At 33.0% G+C, this 13,814-nt stretch overlaps 2 long non-coding RNA genes across 2 annotated transcripts in view; both read left to right on the top strand.

Annotated features, from left to right (window-relative positions):
- Positions 1–1,111, top strand: part of LOC147034660 (uncharacterized) — a 2,288-nt gene extending 1,177 nt beyond the window's left edge. Inside the window, exons 1-4 of the long non-coding RNA XR_015059633.1 lie at positions 1–70; positions 191–349; positions 599–656; positions 946–1,111. The exon at positions 1–70 is cut by the window's left edge and continues 1,177 nt beyond it. This is a non-coding gene — a long non-coding RNA (uncharacterized LOC147034660). The remainder of the gene's footprint in view (positions 71–190; positions 350–598; positions 657–945) is intronic.
- LOC147034659 (uncharacterized) overlaps positions 1–13,814 on the top strand; it is a 165,261-nt gene that overhangs the window by 103,476 nt on the left and 47,971 nt on the right. The gene's annotated exons all lie outside the window — the stretch shown is intronic.

The raw sequence follows: 13,814 nt of genomic DNA, 5'->3' as shown, positions 1-13,814 counted from the left end.
ATTTTCATTTTTACAACTGAGGCATGGACGATATTTCTTCCGATGAAGCCAACAGCCCACTACAGAGTTGGTAAGTTTGTGTATGCTTTTCTCTTTGAACGATGAAGCAAATGATTATTAATTAAATCATGATAATTCTGATATATATATATATATATATATATATATATATATATTTTTTCCCTGACAGGGCATTGGAAGAAATTGAGTTCACATATCACGACGTGGTTCATGAAATTAATACTCTTATTGAAGAGATCAATGATTTTAGAAGAGAATTGAAAGACATTTTCAATGAGTGGCATGAAGTCTTATCACGTCCTCTCATCTCGAAGGAATTAAACCAATGGTGAGACACGTGTGTGTGCCTCTCTCTCTGTCTGTCTTTCTACCTACCTCTTTCTGCTCTTATTGAAGAGGCCAATGATTTATAATGACTGGTCTCTGATCTCGAATGAATTAAACCAATGGTGAGGCACGTGTGTGTGTGTCTATGTGTGTGTGTATGTGTGTGTGTGTGCGTGTGTGTGTGTGTGTGTTGCTTTCCCTGTCTGTCTCTTCATCTATACCCTTGACTTATTTTTTTTTTTTTTTTCAGCACTATCGCACAACATCAGCTGTTGAAGCAATCTTGTACAACACATGATTTTCTGGAGGTAAATATTTCTGAATTATTATTAATATCACTCGTACAACACATGATTTTCTGGAGGTAAATATTTCTGAATTATTATTAATATCACTCTCTCTTTAGAATGTCGCCTTATGTTGGTTGCATCATTAGTTTGGACGTGGTTTTGTCAGTACACTGGAATTCATTTTATTGACCTTGAAAGGATGACAGGCTCCTGGTGTGTTAATTCAGTGGTCAACGAGGCTTATTCATATTACCATGTAATTATCTTTATAGAACCTAATTATTATCCACTTTTTGTTTCAAAACAGAATATGGTGTCTGAGTTTCGAAATCACAAGGCATCTGAAGAAGATTGCTGGGAAAGATTGTACATTCTCGCAAATGAATATTTAATATTTTCAATATTAATAAATTATATTTGTTTTGTTTACAATTACTTGATTCTGAATTACAAGAAAAGAATAAAAGAGATGTAAAGGGGGCGGGGGAGGTTGGGGGGAGGGGGTAGGTGCGCTCCCCCAATGACCCATCACCCCCTCATCCCATCCCTCCCCTCCCCATGTGTGTGTGGGGAAGGGTGGGGGTGGGATGAGGGAGGTGGTGGGTCAAAGGGGGGGGCGCACAGGGGGGGATGAGGGGGGTGGGGCTTGTGTGGGCGGGGTTTGTGTGGGCGGGGCTTCGGTGGGGGCTTGTGTGGGTGGGGTGTGTGTGGGAGGGGCTTGTGTGGGCGGGGTGTGTGTGTGTGGGTGGGGCTTGTGTGGGTGGGGCTTGTGTGGGTGGGGGTTTATGTGGGTGGAGCTTGTGTGGGAGGGGTTTATGTGTGTGGAGTTTTTGTGTGGAGCTTGTGTAGGCAGGGCTTATGTGGGAGGGGTTTATGTGGGCAGGGTTTATATGGGCAGGGGTTTATGTGGGTGGAGCTTGTGTGGGAGGGGTGAATGTGGATGAGGCTTATGTGGATAAATGGATGGGTGGAGAGATGGGGGATGGGTGGATGAGTGGAGCTTGTGTGGATGGGTGGATAATTTTTTAATTAAATAAACATGTTGTGTGTGTGGGGAACTAATTAACTAATCACTAATTATGTGAATATGATGAATATGGGTGGAGCTTGTGTGGGGTTTGTGTGTGTGGAGCTTGTGTGGAGTTTTTGTGTGGAGGTTGTGTGGAGCTTGTGTGGGGGTTGTGTGGGGTTTGTGTGGGCGGGGCTTCGGTGGGAGGGGCGTGTGTGGGCGGAGTCAAAAAGGGGCGGAGTCAAAAATTTCAATTTATTGGAGCTTGTGGGGGTGTGTGGTGGGGTTTGTGTGGGGTTTGTGTGGGCGGGGCTTGTGTGGGCGGGGGCTTGTGTGGGTGGAGCCAAAAAGGGGCGGAGTCAAAAATTTTCAATTTATCTTTGTCTTTTGTAATTGCTGTGAATAAAATGAACCTAAAATCTCTTCCCTTCCAAATCATATATCTTATAAGTCCAAGGAACCGTATCTATTACATCAACAATTTTAAAAAGCTCGTTGGTCCATCTTTTCGTATAACCTTTTTCAAAATGAGATTTCCACCTATATATTCTTACGATATCACCAACTTTGAACTTAGGTTTTCTGACATTAATCTCTTTTTCATATTTTAATTTTGTAAATGTTTCTGATGGCTTCATATTTGTTGACGTGTGAATCGTGTCATTGTACTTATCCACAATATCTTGAATAAAAGATGACCATTGTTGTGAACCGAGTTGTGTGAATTTTTTATATAGTCTCTCTTTTAAGGTACGATTAAAACGTTCAACAACAACTGCCTTCCCTTCATTAAAGGTACTGTATAATGTAATACTGTTATTTTTTAGAAAATTCATAAATGTCTTGTTATAAAACTCCCTACCCTCATCAGTCCACAATTTTTTAGGTTTTCTCTTACTTTTATTAAATATCTGTTGGAAGGCTAACATAAGAGTATTACCTGTTTTGTTTTTTAAAGGGACAACCCACACATATCTACTCCTCAAATCAATAACGGTTAAAGCATACTTGTACCCCTTATCATTATTGAGTTCAATCAAATCAGCAGACCAGATATAATCAACTTCCTTGGAATAAACTTTCCTTCTCTGAAACTTTGTGAATATTGGTTTATGTAATTCATCAGCTAATTGCTCTTCAGTCTTAATGGCATCATTAGAGCCTATAAGTTTTTTGAATTTCCAAGTCCAAGTTTCAATTTAGCACTGATCATCTTCTTCACAATGAACCGATCAACTTTTTCTCTCAAGGTTGGATTTTGTATCAGAGACAAATTATACAACATTTCTCTATCGGCTTCATGCTTTTCTTGCAACGTTGTGGTATTCCCATAATCAATATCGTGTCTCATGCACACTTCATCAACTCTATTGATAGGCTTACTCCAGGATTTAGGATTGTCTGCCTCATCTAATCTTTTATCCAAGTTTGTGCCTGGGCCACAGAAAGAATACCCTGGAAGATGTAATCCCCGTGGTATTCCAGTAGTTGTAAATTTACTTCCTGATAAAAACTTTTGGATATCTCCTCCTAGTTTGTGTTGGGAGATAAATTGATTTTTTTTTGAACCACACACCGAACATATACCTTTTTGTATAACCCTGTTATTTTTACTTTTAATATATGAAATATTTTTAGTATTAGTTTTCTTTTTACATTTGAGACAATAACTCATTTATTTATGAGAAAAATTCCTGCAGAGTGCAAAAACTTTTTAGTTTCCAACATGCACATTTGAATCTTAATTTTTAAAACATAAAGAATCCTTAGAAATGCCTTCACTCTCTCCCCCATTTATTTAAGAAAAAAAATAAAAATGAAAAACTTGAATTAAAATACCTGTCTTCTCGATGTCAATAGTCTTGTCGAAAGTATTGTAAATAGACTTATCAATTCTTTGTTTTCCTCCTCGGTGGGTTGAGTTATTTTCTGTAATACCCCTAATCTTTTTTTAATCTCACTGGTTTCCATATTTTGATATTTATTTTGTCTCGCTCTTTCCTCCTTCTCTTTCTTCTCCCTCTCCTCCCTCTCCTTCTCTTTCTTCTCCCTCTCCTCCCTCTCTCTCTTCTCTCTCTCCTCCCTCTCTCCCTTCTCTCTTTCCTCCCTCTCTCTCTTCTCCCTCTCCTCCTTCTCTCTCTTCTCTTTTTCCTCCTTCTCTTTCTTCTCCCTCTTCTCCTTTTCCTCCTCTTCCCTCTCTTCTTCAACTCCTTCCTCATCCCTTACTATCCTTGAATCGCTTACACCCCATAGAATATTATACATATATTCATCAGGATTTCTTGTTATTCCTGTATCCAAAATAATTTTTTTACAACAGGAAACCAATAAAATTTCTTTTGAATTTCTAAAAGAGCCTTACCTTTTCTTAACTTTATAATTTTTTCATTATTTAACATTCTAATTAAATCTAAAGTTGTCGGTTTATCAACATCAGCATAATGCCAATCTTTTATTGAAAATACCTCATTCTTATGTTGTAGAACATATTTATTAAAATACCGAATACCCTTTTCTTGAAGGTATGCTTGGACACAGAAATGATAATTTTCTTGAAGCCTTCTTGCTGTCATTTATGTATTAGAAATATATGTTAGAACAATATTATGGCACGAAACACCTCCCCATCTTCCCATAGTTAAATCATTTTGTATTTCCTTACTTATTATATATAATCCTGTTTTTTCTGTTTTCATGAGATAAACAAGGGCAAAACCATTATTATATTTACCCTTATTAAATTCTTTTATTTGTTGTTTACTAATCGTAGCCCCACAAAACTCATTCTCGATACCAAGTGGATAATATTCTTCCTTATGAGACTGATTTAATTGTTCCAGGTCTTCGAGGTTAATTTTAAATGACCAATTATACCCTAAATCATTCATATCATACCCCCATTGTTCTATTCTCATACAAACGATACGCCCTTCTTTATAAAAATTTATTTTAATTCGAACTGTGAATTCTGTATGACCTGGAGATAATATCAACACTTCTGTATCTTTGGAATACACGGCTGTTTTATTTAAGGATATATATTGTGATAAATCGCTTAATCTCACCAAGTCATTCGCGTCAGTCGGGCTTGGATAATTTTTTAATTTATAAGCATTTTTCATGTTAATATTTTTGGTTATATTATATTTATGTCGTTCAGCCTGTGCCTTTGTGTAATAATTTGATAAATCAATATCCAGTTCTTGAGATACACCAAAGATAGAACCATCTTTACCAACATAAGTCATTTATATTAGATTAAAAATAATATCATAAAATTTTTTATTTTTGTTGAGTTGAAATAACACATATAGGCATAATTGGCCACAACACTTGGAATTTAATTCTTGGACTTGAAATGTTTGATAAACACCATTCTGTAAGAATTTTATGACTTCAACAGGTGGTGGAAGACCAAAACTATCAAAATAATATTTGTCTTGACTATTAAAAATACAAACCCAATGAGAACCGTTCCCATTATTATCTTCTAAGTTCATAATAATATTCTTTGTATGTTTCGGCACATTTGTTAATTCATCTCTCATACAAATAACCACATTATGAATTTTTAATTTCTTACAATATTTGACAAGTTGTAAATTTGATGTTGTATTCTTTCCAAATTCTTTCAACCACTCATCAATGCTCATTTATTTATTAGAAAGATATAATCCATTACCTCTTTTCGTTAATTTTACACCTGCTTGTGCTATAGAAGAAAGCATATCTCCAACTAGCAATCTCGCTTTATCAGGCAGACCTTCAAGTTTTTCAGCAAAATCGACAATTACACCACTTCCACTAATTTGTTTCTCCAACTCTTTGTTATGTCTTTCCAATTCTTTTGAGCCTGGAGTTGAGCCTTCCTTTCGTTGGCAGTTTTCACCGCTGTTGAAATACCACCCGTCAATGCTCCAACCGCACTTAAACCAGCAAATAAAGGAATTAGAAATGGGAGAAATCCTCCACTCGTCTCTCTTATTGAATATTTTTTCAACATTGGTTTTGTCATTTTAATTTTAAGTGAGCCAGTGTCATTCAAGATTTTAACCTGTTCTCTTGTGAGAAAAACATCAATTCTTACTGCTCCTTTTCTCTGAATTGTATTAACGTTAATCGTACAAGGCTTTTGATTTTGAACACAAGATGATAGTTTATGAAGATTGATTTGATTAACATATACCCCAGTTGGTACTTTGCCACTCATTTATTTAACAAAAAATTATGTGAGACTAATCATCACACCATTATCTGTATTAATCTGCAATTCTGTTTCTTCCAAAAGCAAACAATATGTATCAACTTCTTCACTCTCTCCTCTTTCAATGTATAGGGAAGTATCCACTCGATTAGACTTTATAGTTTCCTTTTGAGCGCTCAGGTCAAACGCATAGATTGTATACAAACTTTTAAATGCTGTCATATCCAAAATAGGTTCTTTATTTCCATTACTTTCACACACCTTTTGGTAAGACTTGTATGCTTCAGCAAAATCATTTTTTCCCAATTAATTTCCAATCTATCTCGTGGGTAAAATGTTCCATCTAGAGAAACGCGAAGTTGTTTCACCTTAGCATTATCACTCAATGCATTATTCTTATCAGTCGCAGTATCACCATCTGGCTTTTTAAAAATGATCCACAGATATCGTGGCTTTCCTTCCAGAACACCCAAATTCCACGTGTAAGTAGTTTGATTGAGTTTAACGTGTTGACATCTTCTTTTGAGGTATGATACACTGAGTGGTTTCTTTGAGTTAAGTCTTCGATTCAACATCTCTTCTGTTTTAAGATTAGGAGTATATTCACTGATATACCAACTCATTTCCTCAATTACAAATTTATTCTGATCACCAAAAGCACGACCAACACCAAAAAGCAATCGATTTTCATTATCATTCCTTTGTAGTTGAAATCTAATTTTAAGGCCATACAGAACTTTATCATGATCACAAAATCCAAATATACCTTTAAGAGGAACTGCCACAGTAAAACTATTTTCTGCTTTTGTATCATCATTATACATTCCTTTCCTTTGAGTATACCCAGGGTCTGTGTTTGTTCCCGTTGACATATCAGGAATAAAACCTTCGACAGACCCCTTTCCCATTCTATCACTGAATGTATAGAGTGTAAATTTTATCATTTCAGATACAGCAGAGACATAATCAACGGCTTCAACTTCTTGTGTTCCAATATACAAACGCACACTATCAAACATTTTCCAGAAGAAATCATTTACAAGTGTAGCGTTTGTGTTATTCCCAGCCTTAGTGAATTTAAATTTACACAACAAGAAACTTTCGGAGAGATTCAAATAGGTTTGTTGATTATTTATTTCAAAACTTTTTGTACCATTCGTATTTCAGTCTGTTCCAGTTATTGCATTTACCTTGAAGTAATCTTCTTTTTTAGTGGAGTTTGAGATAATAATAGTATCATCCAAATCATAGATACTATCAATTGCTTCCATACTTGTATTTATTTAGGAAAAAAAGATGTTAAAACTTTTGAAACCCTGATCCAAGTATTTGAATTATTTTCTGTCGTTCTTGGGGGGGACAACTGAGTTTTGCCTTTCTTAATTTCTTTTATTGCTTGTAATTTATGAGATTCCTTCTGGGCATCTTTTATACTCTTTACAGCACCTGCAACATTTCCCACAGCAGAAGCAGTTGAACCAATTAGATCTTTATGTTTAAGAATAGTTGAACCAATACCCATGAGAGTATCAATTATCCCATCTCCTCTAAATTGATGCCCAACACCTCTTTGTCTCTTAGGTTTATAGTATCCTCTACCAAGATACATACCTTCACCCTTGTAGTATGGGGAAAGGAACATCCCATCCCCTGTAATTATTTTATATTTTCCCAACTCGTGTTTCCTCACAATAACCATCGTATTTATTTATTGGAAAACTTCACGTAGGTGAATTCTGATAGATATAACTTCTCCATTAAAAGAAATCACACGATTATCTTGGTCGGTTATCCTAAAATTTACTCTGTGTATGGTTTTTCCTGACACAGGGAGATAAACCAAATTTTTAGGTTCCATATTGAATTTATAACCAATTGGGGTTGAGTATGCGCTGAATGAAAATATTGTATTTGTTTTTTTTCCATCATTATAAGCACCATCAATCAAATCACAGTGAATTAACACTGAATTTATTCCTGAGGATATTTGAATGACATTATCACTGTAAAACGTCCCATTAGTTTCAATCTTTTTGAGGAGAAACCCAATAACTCTCTGAATGAATTATCAATTGTGAAATCAACCTTGTAGTTATTTTTAACTTTAATCGTTGATTTTGAAGTATGTTTTTGAATGTTTATAACAATATTTTTTGGTTCATCACCCTGTTCTTTCATAAGACGAGCAATTTCGGAAGATATTTGAGAAATCTCATATGCTCCGGGTGAGACTGTTATCGTTTTGTATCCACTTCCTGGATTATAACTAAACTTGTCATTTTTCTCGGTTATATTAAATAAGGTATTATAAGTTTCCATGGACAATAAAGATGCCTCATATTCTTTTGTTGTGTCAAGTTGTAGTGGGTATGGGAATGAAGATGTGTGGTCGCTTGTTGTGAAATTGAAACTAAGGATTGTGCTTCTCATCTTATTTAATATGAGATAAAATGTCTTTATATTGATATTTATTAATTATTTTCATGTTCATCAACTGGTCTAAAATGGCTGATGCTTCATTAAAACAATTGTTATTTCCAGCCTTCTTACTGCCTAACAACAATAACAGTCTATTAACTAATTGCGATGGGTCATTTGGAAGAAAACTAACACCTGAACCAAGGATACTTAAAGCCTGAATAATGTGTTTCTCCTTCTCATTCTTCCTACTTTTACCAGAAAGAATAACCTTATAATTTAGAGTGTTCAGCAGATCAATATATACTCTATCATCATTATTTTCCATATCCAATGGTTTATCAATATACTTTGATTCATCCCTCACAGTTGAACCTTGTCTTCCATCTTTTGTGAGAAGAAACATTAATCTTGGAGTTAGTTTAACAGGGGTTGAGCAGAACCCAAGAACCTTAATTCATCATTAAATATCAATACCTTTTCTTGAACAAGATGAAATATTGCTGATTGTTCTGTTGGAATGAGTCCTGCTTTGGTTTTTGAATCCGCTGAATATTCATTGTTTTGAAGAGCATTCACAATATAATCAGGGGTCGATTAATCTCTTCCAGTTGTTGAAATAAACCTTCATCATCATATTCTAATTCTCCTAAATGCTCTAATTCTTCCTCCGTCATTTGACTGAAATCTTTTAACATTTGAAGTTTTTTAGGAGTATATTCTACCGTGGGAAATGTGGAAACATCTTTCATTTTTCCTTGGGAAGTTTTTAAAAGTGGTTTAAAAAATTTCTCTTGTTTTCTTTCAAATGCTTCTTCGCCCGTTAGTTTCTGTCTGCGTTTCTTCTTTATGTCTTCCTGCTGTTTTACAACTTTTGAAACCAACTCTTGATGTTCCCTAAATCTTCTTGCTCTTTCTTTCGCATCCATTTATTTATTGAAAAATATCATTTAATATCTCATCTTGTTTCACAACAATATATTTATATTTTTCAGTCGTGTGTTTCATGTAATCCCCAAATTCCTTTTTACTACATAATGTAGAACAATTGTCTCTCCAAAAATTGTTTAGATCTATTGAATTTAACTTGAATAAAATAAAAGTATTAGCATTGTTTCTGATGGAAGCTGAAAGTACGAGGAAGCTGAAAGTACGATTGACTAAGATAAATACAATTACAAGAAGAATGTCTCCCTCTTGTGTAGTAGCTGTCCATTACCGTTTGGTTTCTCTCATTAACACAATCATCAAAGATAACGAGGTTCTTTTTGGATTTATCCAAATCTTGGGGAGACGGTATATCATCCGTATTATCACTCAGAATACAAGTTATCGGTTTTGATTTCTTTTTACATCTCTGTGTATCACAAAATAGTTGTATTATATCTTCAATGTTAAAATCATTTAGGTTTTTTTGAAGTTTAAATAAACCGATTATATCTTCTTTTTGAAGACCAGCATTAAAACCTTGTGAGAGTAGTTGATACTCTGGTTGAAAACTCGACTTTGTGAAAATTATTAAATTATCATAATCTAAAAAGTTGGGAGTGAGGAGCATCTTTAAAAGTAAGCAGGTTTTTCCACATCCACTTGAACCAACTATGAGGCATCTTAATGAATTTGGGAGATTTTTATGGTTGTCAAATTTTATCTTATTTTCCCAAATAGGTAAAAAATCATTCATTTATATATTTGGAAAACAGGTTATTTAATTTATTCTTGGCTTTTTTCGAAATTCTATATTTTATCCTAAGTTCAGGTTTAATTTCAAGATAATCCATTATTTTATTTATGCAATATCTTGTGTTGATATTTCCCTGAAAATCACATCCATGAATAAGATATGACAACAATCCTTTGAACATTTCTCTAATACGTTCAGTTTCTTCCCTTGTAAGGAAAGGTGTGTTCTCACCCTCGTACTTTACATTCATTTCTCGAATCAATCTTGTAAAGTAATTCATTTTTGGTGTAAATCTAAAATAATTATTTTCCTTTTTATATTTTTGATTATCATTAATTAGAAGATAATCACAGAATATACATTGTTTATAGGCTTTTGACTCTGTGTTTAATCCCCGTCTTTCACACGCAGGACAATTCTCAAATTTGTCATATGGAGAATCATGGAATTCAAGAGGCTCAAAATCGAGTAAACTATTCATATTTATAAAGTAAAACTTTACTTAAACTGAAATTCATCTTCGATATCATCTTCGATACTTTCAGAATCATCTATACTTTCATAACTATCATTTGAACACAAACTCTCGGTGTCATAACTATCGTTTGAATGCAAACTCTCGGTATCATAATCACTCTCATAATCTTCAAAATCTTCAGTTGAATATTGGCTCATTTAATTAGTAGAAAAAACATTACCATCGATATCGATATACATTTTTTCATTAACAGATTCAACTGCTACATTTTTTATATTAAAGGTAATTTTAAAATGATCCTTAACTACAATTGAATGAAATGTCATTTCACCTGATATATTAACATCCTTTATTTCATCAGGATTTATATCTTTAGGGTTGTTGAAAAAAATACAAATTTCTCCTTGCATATTACAGATGGTCTTATCTTTTCTTTCTAAAGCTTCATCCATAAGGTTTTTATTTTTTGATACCTTTTCTTGTTTCATTGCTTTTTCTAGTTTTGAATATATTGCCAGAAGGAGAGGAGAAACTTTTGTTAGAGATACCTTAATTGATGTTCTTCCAGGTATACTAAAAGCCCTTCCACTGAAGTAAATTGAAGAACTCATCATATCCACCATAATTGTTTTTATCCAATAGTTGTTATATTTATCTTTGTTCAATTTTACATCCTTGACATATTTCTCAGCATCTTTAACAAATGAAGAGATTGATTGAAACTTGTCTTTTGTGTCTTGAAACATTGTATTTATTAAGTGAAAAAGTTGGAGGATAAAATGGTTTTAAGCACAGATTCACCTGTAAAATAAACGAAATTTTCATCAAGAAAATTTTAGTTTAAGCATAGATTCACCTGTAAAATAAACGAAATTTTCATCAAGAAAATTTTAGTTTAAGCACAGATTCACCTGTAAAATAAACGAAATTTTCATCAAGAAAATTTTAGTTTAAGCACAGATTCACCTGTAAAATAAACGAAATTTTCACCAAGAAAATTTTAGTTTAAGCACAGATTCACCTGTAAAATAAACGAAATTTTCATCAAGAAAATTTTAGTTTAAGCACAGATTCACCTGTAAAATAAACGAAATTTTCATCAAGAAATTTTTAGTTTAAGCAAAGTTTTATTATATAAATATGGTGAATACAACATACTGCGATGTTTGTAATCACGAATATAAACATTATAGAAAACACCTCCGAACCAACAAACACACATTTAATCTATTTCACAAAATATCCCCTCTTGAGTTGGAAAGAAAACATTGTGATACCTGCTCAAAGGATGTTTTGAAGAGTAGTTATAATAGGCATCTTCAATCACAAAAACACAAGAAAAATGAGTTTAAAGTAAAGGGAGACTATTATATTGAAAACACTGATGGGGCATTTAAAGGGCATATAAAAATAAGGATTTTTCAATTTGGAGAACCCGGTCCATCATCAATAATTGAATCAATTGAAATAGTGAAACCTGATGTTGAAAAATTTATTAAAAAACATTAAAAGAAATGAAAACTTTAAAGTTTTATATGGGAGTGAAAATGAATATGAAAAGACAAGATGAAGAACAAACTCCTTATATGAGGACAGATCTTCATTTTATAACATCATTTCAAGATTTTTTGAATAGTGGGGTTTATGAAGAACTATCAAGACAAGAGGAGGATGTTGATAATACAGTGGTAGGAAGTGGATTAAATATTAAAAAATCATCTTTTTAGATGTACACATTCTAAAAATCAAACCCTCTTAAAGCTTCTTCTTATATTGAATTACCAAAAGAAATAAAACGAAAGAAGGCAGTTGTTAATATTAAGAATAATGATAATAAATGTTTTCTCTGGTCTGTTCTTGCTCACTTACATCCACCAAAATGTAATTCAGAAAGAGTAAAACAATATATGAAATATGAGAATACCTTGGACATTAAAGATTTTAATTTCCCAATGCCACTAACAGATATTCCTAAATTTGAGAAAAAGAATAATCTTTCTATTAATGTATATGGATTAACGGATACAAACAAAGTTCAAATATTAAAAATTTCAAACAACTTTAAAAATGAAGAAACACACATTGATCTTTTATATTTTAGTGTTGGAAATAATTCACATTACACATACATCAATAATTTATCAAGATTAATCTCTTCTCAGGTATTCAGAACAGCAAACAAAATATATCCTTGTAAGCGATGTCTTAATTCATTTCATACAAAAGAACGATTAGAACAACATTCAAAATATTGTAGTAATCATAAATCAGCTGTAATTACAATGCCTAAACCTGGTGAAAAGATTTCTTTTGAAGATTATAATAAATCTATCATGCACCCATTTGTGATATACGCTGATTTTGAATGTATCCTTAAAAAGATAAATACTGCTTCTCCTAATCCAAAAGAACCATATACAAATAAATATCAAAAACATATTCCTTGTGGTTTCTGTTATTATATCAAATCATCTGTTGGAGAAAAGTATAATAAACTTGAACAGTATAGTGGAAAAAATGCTTCACAAGAGTTTGTAAAACGATTAGAAAAGGATTGTATAAGACTAAGTAAATTAATGAAAGAAACAAATGAACCGATGAAATTAACCATAGAAGAAAAATTAGAATTTAGAAAGAACAATATCTGTCATATTTGTGAGGAGGAAATTGAGGAGTCTAAAGTTAGGGATCATTGTCATCTTACTGGTAAATATAGAGGTCCCGCTCATTCCTGTTGTAATCTTAATTATAAATTACCTTCTTTTATTCCAGTCTTTCTTCACAACAGCGCCAACTATGATACACATCTATTTATAAATGAACTTTCAAAAACACCAGGGAATATTTCTGCCATAACAAACACAAGTCAAAAGTATATTTCATTGACAAAAATGATATTCACAAAACCTATAACTCGTATAAGGTTTCTTGATTCTTACAAGTTTATGGGAACGCCACTAGCCAACCTCGCATCAAATCTAAGCTCCACGGGCTCTTTTCCAAATCTTAATTCATTCTTTCCAAAAGAGGAAATTCTAACTAAAGAGGAAATTCAGATTAAAGAGAGAATTCAAAGTAAAGAGGAAATTCTAATTAATGAGGAAATGAATGAAGAAATTCTTACTGAAGATGAAATTCTAATTATACAGAAAATTCGAACAAAGAATGAAATTCTAACTAAAGAGGAAATTCTGATTATAGATGAAATTCTGATTAAAGAGGGAATTCTAACTAGAGAGGAAATTGAAACAAGGAATGAAATTCAAAGTAAAGAGAAAATTCTTACAAGTAAGGGAATTTATCCTTATGGTTATATGGATTCATTTATGAGATTTAAAGAAACACAACTTCCTTCAAAAGAAAGTTTCTATAATAACCTTTAT

The sequence above is a fragment of the Eptatretus burgeri genome, chromosome 1 (assembly GCF_056783735.1).
Source record: "Eptatretus burgeri isolate ZD-2024b chromosome 1, Ebu_testis_v1, whole genome shotgun sequence".
NCBI lineage: Eukaryota > Metazoa > Chordata > Myxini > Myxiniformes > Myxinidae > Eptatretus > Eptatretus burgeri.
Note: the sequence above shows the minus strand (reverse complement) of the source record. Positions and strands in the feature narration are given on the sequence as shown.